This window comes from Balaenoptera musculus, chromosome 3 (genome assembly GCF_009873245.2).
Source record: "Balaenoptera musculus isolate JJ_BM4_2016_0621 chromosome 3, mBalMus1.pri.v3, whole genome shotgun sequence".
NCBI lineage: Eukaryota > Metazoa > Chordata > Mammalia > Artiodactyla > Balaenopteridae > Balaenoptera > Balaenoptera musculus.
Genome location: NC_045787.1, coordinates 28,761,070 through 28,772,027, shown reverse-complemented (window position 1 = coordinate 28,772,027; position 10,958 = coordinate 28,761,070).

The window sequence follows — 10,958 nt, the reverse complement described above, 5'->3', positions numbered from 1 at the left end:
CTCAACCCAGATAATCTTAAATTTTTTCCTTTGACTACCCCAAATAGGCTTCCTGTAGCGCTCATAAGGTTATGTTGAAATGTCTTGCTTATTTCAAAGGGAAAACTTATCTTTTTCTGCGATGAATCTGCCCCAGCATCTAGCAGAGTTCCTGACACATAGTAGACACTCAAAAAATTTATGTATGACTCATGCATACTGTTTTATCGACAAATTCCATATGACTAATAAAGTTTAAATAAATGCATTTTTTGAAAGGAATTGATGGAAGTGTAGGAATAACCCAAGAGGTTTCTCATTATTAAATTTCACTCTTGTTGCTGTTACTGTTGCATGGGTCCAAAGAGAAGTACAGTACTTCGGTTGCATTAGGTTATGCAATTTCATCATTCTGTTACCCTGTCTCCCAAGACAGCTGACTCTCCAAGAAGTCTCTTGTCGGAAAATAATTTCTAAGTCATTGTACTCATTCAAGAAGGTCAAAGTTGGTGTCACTCAGCATTTTAGTTGCAAGAAACAAACCAACTTTAGCTAATTTAAGTAGAAAAGGAACTTATTAAAGGATATTGGTAGCTCAAAGAATCTTGGGTCAGGGCAAAGAATCAACCAAGTATAATGATCAAAATGCCACAGTGAGCCTGTCCCAGGAAGACATCACTCTCCCTGGCACTGGGTCCAGATGCTGCAGACTACACAGCCAGCATCTCCAGTGTAGACCCTGGCAACTGCCTCTGAAACAGTTGCCACTGCCCCCTCCAGAGACAGAGTGGCCACCCCCCACCAGAATGGGTTGTGAGTGGTCTTGTTCCTTTGTGTCACCAGTTTCTAATTTTAAATCTAGGGCAGAAACCAAACTGAGGTCTGGGCCCTAGCTGCAAAGGTGTTGGGGCAATGATTACCAGGCATGTTTACTCTGGGAGTGAAAGGTCTCTGTCTCTGTCTCAAAGCCGAGGCCACAGATGTCCCCTACAAGGCTGTTTTATCACTACTCTTTCAAGGAATAAGGGGTTGGAAAATATCTTTAATATACAGCTACTGAGGACTATCAAATACTGTCTTTGTGACAATGACATAAGAGAAAATCAGTGAAACTTAGAATGTGTATAAAGGCAAGCATCAGATAGTCATGTATAGAAATCAGTGGATGGTAGTACACCTGAAACTAACATAATATTGTACAACTACATTTACATAAAAAACAAACAAACGAAAAGCCATCAGTGGATGGATATCAGGGAGTCTGTGAATGCTCGGCAATTTTTTTTTTCTTTTATAAATTTATTTATTTATTTATTTATTTATTTTTGGCTGTGTTGGGTCTCGTTTCTGTGCGAGGGCTTTCTCTAGTTGTGGCAAGCGGGGGCCACTCTTCATCGCGGTGCGCGGGCCTCTCACTGTCGTGGCCTCTCTTGTTGCGGAGCACAGGCTCCAGACGCGCAGGCTCGGTAGTTGTGGCACACGGGCCTAGTTGCTCCGCGGCATGTGGGATCTTCCCAGACCAGGGCTCGAACCCGTGTCCCCTGCATTAGCAGGCAGATTCTCAACCACTGCGCCACCAGGGAAGCCCCTGCTCGGCAATTTTATGCAAAATTAAGTGTATTTCAAAGGCATGCATTGTGCAAAAAGCTTAAGAACCTAGATCCAGATTATAGTCGAAACCCATCACTTTGTACGCTAGACCAGTAAACTGAGGTGCAGAGAGTGGCTTATTCAAGGATGCACAGTCCTAGCAGAATAAGGACTGGAACTCGTGCCTTAAAAATTTGTCTGAGAAGCATCCTCCAAGTGCAAAGCCCAGCTTAAGGCCGTAGACACGTCTGTCTTAGAACAACCATGTCAGTTTGTGCCAGAGCTACTACATGTTTTATGTAAACAGAGAAACCTGTTCACGGGTTTCAATTTCAGCTTTGCTTTTCATTAGGGTGTCTTATACTGATGTAAATCTTACTTGCTTTCCTTGCATCCCCTACCAGTGACCTAGTCACATCACCTGCAAGAAACTGGGAGGTGAAGGAAGGCAGGGGTCAGAAGCCCCAGGTCAGGCCACCCCAGCAGCTCTAGCTACGGGTGGGCTCCTAAAGGGCTCTTCCTAGTTGAACCTGTGTACACAGCCACAGAGTTCTTATTCCTGAGCTTTGCTGCCTATGCTGAAACCACCCCACCCTTCACAGCAAATGGGCCACCAATGAGACTGCTCATTGCACGGTCCAGCCATTTGCCCAATAGTCCAGGTTGAGAGCTCCAGTGTTGACAAGGATCAAACAAACAACATGAGTGAAGCTGCCCAAGGTCAGACAATAGGAAGTGGTAGGAACTGTAGTAAACTCACGGCAAGTGGAGAAAAATAAAGTTAGATTCCTACCTCATTTTTTACACCAAAATAAGTTGGGGGAATAGCCTCTTAATTATATATATTGATATAGAAATAAAGCTGTGTTACATTTTTTTTAACCCAGCTACGCTAAAAGGATTGCCTGCCATACTTCGCGCAACGCAACAGAAGGGCAGGGGAAAATGTTCAGTGCTTTGGAACAGAGGAAACAAATTTCAAAGGACTAAGGGGCTGACTTGACCGATTTATGGATCGAGCAGGACCATAATTAAGCCATGGTGTCATGATTTTATTAGGATTTTTTTCTTAGTTAGTGAGCACAATGGTGTATCTTGCAGTTGATGGTGTCTTAAAAAGACAGCATATGTATTTGCTTGTGTGTGCGTACCCTCTCTCTGGAAGGACACACAAGAATCTGTAGCAGTGGCCGCCTCTGGGGGAGGAGCCCTGGGCGGCTGGGGGAACAGTATGTTTAAACCCTTTTATATCTTTTGGATTTTTTTAATCTGATACTAGTATTATCTATTTATAACTTAATACAAATAATAATTTAATGTAAGAAGATGGTAGCTCTTTATGTGCTAATGTGGAATGAAACCCAAGATATAGTGTTAAATTAAAAAAGGTAAAATAAGTAAATACATAAAGCAGGCAGCACTTCTTAGCTCCACTTCCTTTTGCTGTGCAGGAATGCAGACCCAGTGTTCCCACATCTTCTAATTTTTCAAGAGAAGCTTGAAATCTTGATTTCGTGTAAAATTTCCTGATTTTTAAGGTTGACAAGCAATTCAAAGTCTCTCAAACATAATTAGGATGATAAAACCCATCTGTGAGTGGGCTGGGGTGCATGGACTGTCACTTGGGGACATCTGTGTTGTTCCTGATGGTGGCCCTGCCACATGTAATTCTGCAAATTGTTCTGGGGCACCTGCTGTGGGGTGAGTGCCCTCCTCAGTGACCCATGGGGCCTGGCACAGAGCAACGTGCTCCAGGAGGAAGGGGCACAGTGGTGCTATCCGCTCACCTAGGACTGCACCAAAGTCACCAGGTTTGCCTACAGAGGACACCTTTTCTTAATCCGAGCTAAGGTGGCCTTAAGTTAGTGATGACCCTGCCTGATGGAGACGAGATCAGTGACTAGTTTTTAAAGATGAAACACAAACCCAGATCTGTTTTTTTTTTCTGCCATAAAACAGATGACTTCTTGCCTTCTTGACTCATGAACTGTGTGAGGTGAAGGATTTACTAGCTCAGAGGGCCAAGTGGAATCCACCCACATGGGTGTGCAGGACTCTGAAGTCTTGTGACCGTCGTGGTTCTTTTGGGGCTCACCAAGACAGACATGGCAGGTTGACCCAGACAGACATGGCAGATTGTCAAGGAGACAGTTCTTTTTGCTTTGTTTGGTAAAAAAAAAAATCATCTGCCAAAGCTTTTGTGTTTATTCCTTCTTCTCTGTAGATGAACACACAGCCCTTGGCCGTCAGCGATACCTGCTCACCTACACACAAAATAATACATTACATCGAAGCTAAAGGAAAACAGTTTAAATCAGTAGGAGTGTTTGTTGTCCTGAGAATTAACTGAGATAATGCATTCGAAGTGTTTAGCACGGTGTCCGGCGCTGTGAACTCCCTGTAAATCATCACTTATTTTTAAAAAGTAAATTGAGGTGTAGGATGAACATATAAAGTCCTAAAAGCCTTCACACCTTACCAAGTTAGAAGTGAAACATCTTTTGCAGTAGGTTATCAAAGCCCTAGGCAGCCACCCTAAACTCCCTCAAAACACTGGCCATTGTAAGTTATGAATTCACTTAAATTTGGAGGCTTCCGTCTAAACATTCCCTGTCAGCACTGGAAAGCAGGAGAGGAGGTCAAGGGAAAATGAGGGACAAAAAGTCATTCCTGCTCATTGGCTTTTTTCATCTATATTAAATGATGTCAACTCTAAGTATTGCCCAGATTGCTAAGAAACTGGCTGTTGTGTAAGCTGGGACACTGATCTGTAACAAAGCAATCCACAGATTTTCCCGTATTGCCTGTCCCTGGACCCACAGCATCGACAGACCTAAATCCAATCTTCAGTATAGCTCATGGTTTCAAGTCTAGGTCTGTTTCTTCTTATGAAAATAGTGATGATTAAAACAATGATGATGATGATAGTACCTACTTCATAGGGTGGTTTTAAGAATTAAGTGAGGCAACATCTCTAAAGTGTTTGGCACAGAGCCTGGCACGCAGAGGTGTTCCATTAGACTAGCGGTGATTAGGCACCGGAGGAAGGACTATGAAACTTCCCTCATTCATCACAGCTTAGCAAGTGCCTTCTGTCTCTCTGTGCTAGGCTCTGTGCTGGAGGCACGCTCACAGACAGGGAGGTTGGGCCCTCAAGTAGTTCACAGTCTCAGAGAACAAGAGTTCAGGATAGGATGAGAGACAGAGGACACAGCTGCAGCACGATGAGCTGGCATCCAGAGGCAGGGGAGTGTGTCCGGACTGCGGGGACTTCGTGTTTTGCACAGCCTACTTCCATCTTGTTGTTGCCTGTACTGTAGTTTGAACATTGTCTTCCACGTGGAGCCAAGCGGCTCAGTTTTTGCGTAATTTTGACAAAGCCATGACTCACAGAATAAAAAAAATCCTGAGCTCACCTAATTTATTCCTTGTGCCAGTCTTCAAGGTCATGCTCAAATAATCCAAGATCTCCATGTCTTCCTTTTTCTATGCAGGGCCTTTAGTGGAAGAGACTTACCAGTCTCTCTGGAAAGACCCCTGTTTAAGAGTCTTCCAATCAAGGCTGCTTTCTCATATATGCCTTTATTTTCTTGCAGTAAATCAAGCAAATTTTCTCTTAATGAAGGGAGCCAGGCAGAATTTCTGGACCACGGGTAACTCACTGCCCTTTCCTCTCCTGCTGATATCCGTCCTCAAGAGTAACTCTTGGCCATATTCTGGTTTCTCACTGAAGGAGGCATTGGAACGCCATTCCGCTGCATTCCTCGGGAAGGATATCCAGCAAAAGGCCTTCCCAAGAATTTATGGATAAAGCTTAATTAAACTGGAAACACCCTAACATTGTTCAAGAAGTTTTAGTAACTTTCCATTATCTGGATTCAGATATGGAGTATGACTTTCTTGCTTTTTACAATGGTTTCTATGGCATAATTAGGGCAACACCCGCAGGGGTCAAGGGCCACAAGGTTAAGGAAGCCCCCCACTCACCTGTCTCTACCTCAGCCAGGGAGCTCATTTCATTTCAGCCAACGTAAATTGGGTACCTCCAATGCTGGTGACTATTTGAAAGATCATAGAGTTCTGTAGGTCAGCAGATACCACTTAGCACACCTAAACCTTTAAAATCCATGGGCATGTTCATTTGCTAAACATAAATTATTCAGTTCAGACTTAAATTAGCTTAGAAATGGAAAAGACCTTCAGAATTCTTTAGTACTCAGTGATGGATCACTTCTCCAGAATTCCTAATACATGACTATTCCACTTGAGTGTCCATACCTCTTGGGAGGGGGAAATCTCTCCTTCCAATGGACATTGTTCCACCTGCCCCCCAGAGTTTTTTTTTTTTAATAAGACTGAAACAAAGTATTACAAATAAGGAAGCTAGGACACAGAATGTCCTCAATTAAATAATTCTTTTTCTGCTAGGTTGGAAAATTCTTCCCTTAACTGATCTTAATACAACCTCTTAATACAACAAATATGAGTCTCTTCTACTCATATTGGTTCTCATTTCACCTTCTGAGTCAACATGAGACAAGTTTCCTCCTCCACATGACAGCCCTTGTAGCATTTGAAGCAAGCTGCCTTCAGTCTGACCATCTCTAAACTCATGCTCCTCAATGTCACTACCTCAGAGCAGCCCACCTGACAAGCTCAGCTTCAGTACAGCCTTCTTTTCAGTTACTCTAGCAATCACCTGCTTTGTTTTCTTCAAGCACTTTTCACAGTCTGAAGTTGTTTTGCTCGTGTATTTGCTCATTCCTTTATTGTTGACCATAACATAAGCTCTTTGAGGGCAGGAATCTTGTCTGTCTTACTCATTACTGAATTTTTTGTACCTAGAACCGTGACTAACAAGCCCTCAACAAATATGTGTTGATTATTAGTGAAATGAGTCAGTGAACAAACCTGAAACCAGTCTTTCACCCACTCAGTTTCTTTGGCTCAGGTAACGAAGTAGCTCTGTCCTACAGACAACAGTGAAGAATGAAGAAGCTAAATTAGAGCAAGGAACATCTACTAGCCACTTCTTTCTCCTACTCCTTTGAATACAGTGTGATACTGCAAGAAGAGAAAAAATGTTGCCAGGACCAGGATTCTTATGTGATGCTTGCTGACATCTTACCATGTGGCCTTGAAAAAGGCACTCAACTTTTTGGAGCTTCAGTTTCTCGTATAGAAAACCCAGAAGGCAGATAATTTGATCCTGAAGGCACCCTGGGGCTCAGAAATTCTCTCAGTGGAAATATAAATACCAAAAAAGAAGCCCCACGTGGCTCAAATGCACTTAAGATCTGATCATCCTCCATTAGCAAAGGGTCAGTGGTACCCAAACTTGTATGTGCATCTGAATCACCTAGGAGGTATCTGATTAAATCAACTCTATTGAGGTGCAATTTATATGCAAGTAAGTGCACACAATCTGAAGTGTACACTTAGATGAGTTTTGACAAATGTATACCCCTATGTAACTACCAATCCAGTAAAAATATAGAACATTACCATCACACTGGAAAGTTCCCTCATGCCCCATTGCAGTCAATCCACCGTTTAACCCTCTGCCCTATGCAATCACCAATCTGATTTCTATCACCACAGATTAGTTGTGTTTATTCTAGAATTTCATATATATAATATATAATCACATGTATAATATATATATATATTATCACAATGATACAGTGTTTACTCTTTTGTGTTTGGCTTCTTTTGCTTAGAATATTGTTGAGATTTCACCCATGTTGTTTCTTTTTTTTTTTTTTTAAACTTTTTCTTTTTTTTTTAAATTTACTTATTTATTTATTTTTGGCTGTGTTGGGTCTTCGTTTCTGTGCGAGGGCTTTCTCTAGTTGTGGCAAGCGGGGGCCACTCTTCATCGCGGTGCGCGGGCCTCTCACTATCGCGGCCTCTCTTGTTGCGGAGCACAGGCTCCAGACGCGCAGGCTCAGTAGTTGTGGTTCACGGGCCTAGTTGCTCCGCGGCATGTGGGATCCTCCCAGACCAGGGCTCGAACCCGTGTCCCCTGCATTAGCAGGCAGATTCTCAACCACCGCACCACCAGGGAAGCCCCCTCCATGTTGTTTCCTATGTCAGTGGTTTGTTTTATTTATATAGCTGAGTAATTGTCCACTCTAGAAAGCTTCTTAAATGTAAACCTCTGGACTCCACTGATATTCTTGACATTAGGATCTCTGAAGTTGAAGTCCAGAAATCTCTGTGTTTAACATGCCCTAGAAGGAATCCTTATGCAGAAGCTGGGTTTAGAAACCTTTTAATTAGGGGATTTTCCCCTTCCAGTTCAAATAGTTTCCACAGTGCAACCGTTCGTTGGCTGAGAGTAAATTGGTCACAGGTTCTGTGCATGTCTGAGAACTCTCCTTCCTGTTGGACTGTCTCAGCCAGATCTGGGCCTTCCACAGCTCATGAAGTTCCTGGTGCCTGTAACAAATCCCAGAGAGGAGCTCTGCAAATATTCTTTCAGCTCTAGGGCACCTGTAAATTGAGTTATGAGTCTCAGTGTCCACAGGTAGGTCTATAATCTTAATCTATAAACGCTCACCCCTGTCACAGAGAAGCAGAGGTACTGTGAGCAGCCTTTCATTTCAGCCCAGCTGCTGGAATTACTCATGACAGTTTTATGAGTCGTTTTACTGTCTGGTAAAGTTTTTTCCTTTTTTTTTTCCCCTTAACAATGAGGGACGCATTCTTTGACCATAGCACACAAATGCCACCTTCAGGAAGGAAATATAACATTCTTGTTAGGCCACAGAGACCCAGTTTCTTTTCCTGTATGAAAACTTGCGAAAAAGTCTTAAGATCAATATACAGTTTATGTTTTTATAAAACTTCATTCCAGATCTTAAAGAGATAGACTTTATTTTTCAGGGCAGCTTTATGTTCACGGAAAAGTTAAGCAGGAGGTACAGCGATTTCCCATCTATTCTCTCCTGTATAGGTACAACATGCCACAGCAGACAGGGGAGCACATTTGTTATAGTAGTTGAGCCTACATCATTATCTCCCACACTCCAAAGTTTAGCTTAGATTTCAAATGAAGAATGGCATGTATTCACCATTGTAGTATCATATATCATACAGAGTAGTTTCACTGCCCCTAGAAATCCTCTGTGCTCTGCCTATTTATCCTTTTCTCCCCTTGAACCCTTGCCAAACACTGATGCTTTGACAATTTCTATAGTTTACAGAAAGTCATATGTTTGAATTATACAGTATGTAGTGTTTTAAGATTGTCTTCTTTTACTTAGTAATATGAATTTAAGATTCCTTCATATCTTTTCATGGCTTGATAGCCCACTTCTTTTTAGTGCTGAATATTCCATTGTCTGGATGTACCCCAGTTTATATATCTATTCATCTACTGAAGGGCATCTTTGTTGCTTCCAAGTTTTGGCTATTACAAATAAAGCTGCTATAAACATCAGTGTGTAGGTTTCCTGTGTGAACATAAGTTTTCAACTCCTTTGGATAATAATTCCAGGGAGCATGATTGTTGGATCATATGGTAAGAGTATGTTTAGTTTTGGAAGAAACCGTCAAACTGTCTTTTTTTTTTTTTTTTTTTCTTTTTGGTAACAGCTTTATTGAGATATAGTTCACACAATATTCAATTCACCCATTTAAAGTATACAATTCAATAGTTTTTAGTAAATTCACCAAGTTATATAATCATCACCACAATCAATTTTAGAACACTTTCATCACCCCCTAAAGAAACCCTGTACCTCTTAGCCATCAAGTCCTAACTAATCTCCTTTTTGTCTCAGTAGATTTTCACATTCTGGATATTTCATGTAAATAGAATCCTATAATACGCAATCTTTTGTAACTAATTTCTTTCACTTAGCTTAATGTTTTCAAGGTTCATCCATGTTTATTCTATTGTTTTTTGTGGCCAAATGGTGGAACCAACGTAAATGTCTATAAATTGATAAATGGGTAATTTGTGATATATCCATACAATATGATGTATCCATTAAATGGAATATTATTTGGCTACAAAAAGCAATGGAATATTGATACAAACTGTCTTTCAAAGTAGCTGTACCATTTGCCTTCTCACCAGAATGAAATGAGAGTTCCTCTTGCTCCACATCCTCACCAGCATTTGGTGTTGCCATTGTTTTGGATTTTGGCCATTCTAATGGGTATGTAGTGGTATCACATTGTTATTTTAATTTGCAACACCCTAATGACATATGATGTACAGAGCCTTTTCATATGCTTATTTGCCATCTATATACCTTCTTCGGTGAGGTGTCTATTGAGGTCTTTTGTCCATTTGTAAAACTGGGTTGTTTATTTTCCTTTTATTGAGTTCTTAGACTTCGTTGCGTATTTTGAGTGACAGTCCTTTATCAGATAAGTCTTTTGCAAATATTTTCTTCCAGTCTGTGGCTTGTCTTTTCATCCTCTTCATGGTGTCTTTTGCAGATTGGAATTTTTTAATTTTAATGAAGCCCAGCTTATCAATTATTCTTTCACAGATCGAACTTTTGGCATCGTATCTAAAAAGTCATTGCCATACCCAAGGTCATCTAGGTTTTCTCCTACATTATCTTCTGGGAGTTTTATAGTTTTGCATTTTACATTTAGATCTATGATCTATTTTGAGTTAATTTTTGGGAAGGGTGTAAGGTCTTTGTCCAGATCCTTTATTTTGCATATGGATGTACACTTGTTCCAACACCATTTGTTGCAAAGACTATCTTTTCTCTATTGTATTGTCTTTGCTCCTTTATCAATGATCAGCTGACTATATTTATGTGGGTCTATTTCTGGACTCTCTATTCTGTTCCATTGATCTGTTTCTCTGTTCTTTTGTCTATACTAACACACTGTCTTGATTACATTAGGGAGTCAAGAGAAACATTAGGAACAGCCAAAAGACAATGCAAAACAGAGTGTAAGTAATCATCAAAATGAGTGATGTTGGTTATAAGTGTAAAAGGAGTGCAAGATATGGCAGATAATGTGGACTAGAGTTGTTTTGGAAGATATTAGAGACAAAGTAGTAAGAAATTGGTCCTTATGGGGTAGGTTGGATTTGCAGTTGTGAAAGGGAGAGGGAAAGGCATTTCTTCCAGGTATCTGGTCAGCAAGAGTAATGGCTTGGAGTTGGGAATGAGCATGACATGATTAAGAATAGCAGAAGCAGAGTATGAAAAGAATGGTCATGGAGCTTAGATGGATCCATGTGGAGGGGTATGTATCTCCTTAAGACGTGTTTGTTCATTATTTTATTTTCTATAATGATAAAGGAGGGGATTTTTACACTTTTATGGAACAAATAGAACCATGGTTTAGTTTCACAGTTTATGTTGCTCGTTATAAGTAATTGCAACTATCAGAGAGATGATAGAATGATT